This window comes from Colobus angolensis, unplaced genomic scaffold (genome assembly GCF_000951035.1).
Source record: "Colobus angolensis palliatus isolate OR3802 unplaced genomic scaffold, Cang.pa_1.0 Scaffold148, whole genome shotgun sequence".
NCBI lineage: Eukaryota > Metazoa > Chordata > Mammalia > Primates > Cercopithecidae > Colobus > Colobus angolensis.
In genome coordinates this window covers 4,543,629-4,546,546 of record NW_012114577.1, presented here as the reverse complement: position 1 = coordinate 4,546,546, position 2,918 = coordinate 4,543,629, and the positions used below count along the sequence as shown (strand labels likewise).

At 45.8% G+C, this 2,918-nt stretch overlaps 1 protein-coding gene across 2 annotated transcripts in view; it reads right to left on the bottom strand.

Annotated features, from left to right (window-relative positions):
* The window catches only part of EDARADD (EDAR-associated death domain), an 87,102-nt gene that overhangs the window by 73,997 nt on the left and 10,187 nt on the right, over positions 1-2,918 (bottom strand). The gene's annotated exons all lie outside the window — the stretch shown is intronic.

The following is a 2,918-nucleotide window of genomic DNA, read 5'->3' as shown; positions in this document are numbered from 1 at the left end:
GCTCATGCCTGTAATCCCAGCACTTTGGGAGGCCAAGCCAGGCTGATCACCTGAGGTCAGGAGTTTGAGATCAGCCTGGTCCAACATAGGGAAACCCCATCTCTACTAAAAATATAAAAATTAGCCTGGCACAGTGGTGGGCACCTGTAGTCCTAGCTACTTAGAAGGCTGAGGCACGGGAATCGCTTGAACCTGGGAGGTGGAGGTTGCAGTGAGCTGAGATCGCACAACTGCACTCCAGCCTGGGCAACAGAGTAAAACTCCATCTCAAAAAAAAAAAATTAATTAATTAAAAATATTTTTAAAAACTATATAAAAACCCCCACCATATTTTGGAACAGGTTAACTATAAATATCTTCAAATACCCAGTTACAAACAACCACAAACTATACAGGCATGATATTAATGACTCTCTTGCCTACTGAATTTGACACTACCTTCAGCAGGAATTATTCCATTCTGAATCTACTTCTTTCCTGATTTCCTGTTCTGCTGCAACTCATTTTTATTAATCTTCTGAATGTTGTTTACGTGAACTAATAAAGCAAAAAACTTATAGTTTTTTTAATCAAAAATAAACTTGATTTCTCAATATTTCATTTCTGATACTTTACCACTTGGTGCATTTAAGGAATTTAATGGGGAAATACAGAAAAAGGCACAGACCTCAGTCAGAACCTAATTAGTACAAATTAGAAAAGTTTCCAACCTCCAAAATGCTTTATAAGACATCTGCCAGAGAGCTGTCTCAATAAATAATCAAACCTATTTGCATGGGATCCTCTAGATTTGTGCAGTGCACAACCTGCAGCACCCTAAGTGGCAGTCGTGGGCCCGCCAAGCGTCAACGTTCACTTTTGATCCAAATCCTCATTAAGCACATATTGCAGACTAGGAATTAGATCCTGGGAATGCCTTTGGGTATCCAAATAAGCACAGCAGGACAATTTGTCAAGATAATAATTCGTGTGTGTTCTTCCTAGGTATTTCCCTGCTGAGAATGTGTCTGAACTTTCCATAATTTCTTCGCCCTGCAGGTGTTGATAATGCCCAAAGAAGCTTCGAGAAGGCAATATCTCTTTGTTTTATGACAGCCTCCAGTCACTGAAGAGAAGTGGGGATGAATGGAGAGAGCCTTCGCCAGTGCCTCCCATGAGCAGGGCACAGACATCTGCAGAGCACGAAGAAGGTAAGACTGCATCAGAGACAGCACAGAGCAGTCTAACCCCTGGGGACCGCGGCCTAGCCCCAGCAAAGAGACCTGTGCCCTGTGTCCAGCACAGAAACAGAGGGCTGCTGGGTCTCAAGGGACTTCTCAGGCCTGGACCATGAGATAGCAATGCCTCCCTGATGCGCTACAAATCTGAGACCTTTCCTAGTTTTCCCAGCACCACATGAACCCCTGAGATTCCTGGGCGGCCCTGAGGGACAGGGCCCCAATTCTGACTGAAGTGGAATTTCCTGCCAGTCCAGTGCAATACACACTCAGATTTGGATTTAAATGGATAGAAAGAAAATGAAAAACAAATTGTGTTGCTAACGCCTCTCTGAGATGGCAGAACTCTTACTGCCCAAGCAACAAGTAATGACACAGAGCCCTTAGTGCCAAGGTAGTGGCAGTGCAGTACAACCAGGGGACACCCAGAACCAGCACTCGAAGCCTGGGGAGCTCCCGGAGAGAGAAGGAGGGGCGGAGAGGAGCCTGCAGAGGGCCTGAGGGCTGAGTCTGGAAGGATGAGTTGACGTGGTAGAAACGGAAAAGCATTCCAGGCAGAGGGAATAGCACAGGCGTAGAGAAGAGAGAGAACATGACACATTAACGTACAATCACAGGACAGACCATGTATATGACCGTGGTCCCATAAAGATTAGATCACTATCTTCTCACCCTACCTTTTCCATGTTGAGATATGTTTGGACACACGAACAGCACTGCATTACAACTGCCTGCTGTATTCAGGACGGTCCCATGCTGTGCAGGTGTGTAGCCCAGGAGCAGTGGGCTGTACCACACAGCCCAGGAGTGTTGTAGGTTACACCATCTAGGTTTGCGTAAGTGCACTCTGCGATGCCCACACAACTATGAAACCATCTAGTGACGCATTTCTCACAGTGTATCCCTGTTGTTAAGTGACATACGACGATGCTTCAAATGAGTCCTTACAGCCAGACACACGTGCATTCAGTTTTCCAGTTTTTCCTTCCCATCCTTCTCATACGCTGGTTCCTAGCTGGGGAGGGGGTGGTAGAAGCCACTACAAAATAGCCCAGAGTCCCTTCTCCCTCCTCCTATCACAGCCCAGTCTCACATATTTCATCTTCACTAAAGTGTACCTGGAGGACATGCTTTAAAATGCCATCTGCTAGGAGTGTGGCTTGTTAATAGGCATCAGCACAGTGAAATTTCAGGTAAATGGGTTTGGAGTGCTGAGGCTGGGGTGAGGTTGGGGGCTTTTAAAATGCCCCTGACGCCATCCTCTGCAAACAATACCTGCTGTGTCCAGGACAAGTTAATCCTGTTTCCTACAGGAAAATTAGAATGAGAAGAAAGAAAGAAAGGAAGAAAGGAAGGAAGGAAGGAAGGAAGAAAGAAAGAAAGAAAAGAAAGAAAAGAAAGAAAGAAAGAAAGAAAAACATAAAAGAAGAGGAAAATGCAGTAGATCGCTGGGAAAGGCAGAGCCACAAAAAAAAAGCATCATTGAGGACACACACAGGACAGTTAAAAGCAAGGAAGGACCGGTCCTCACTGGCACATCACTAAGAGCTAGCAGTCTGGCCTTGAACAAATCTAGTGCTGGGGCCTTGGACAAGCCTAGAGGTGTGACCTTGGAGAAGTCACGTAAGCTTTCTAAGCCTCAGGCTCTTCCTCTGCACCATGAGGAGTCCCGGGTCTCTGGATCCCACACTCAGCTTACTA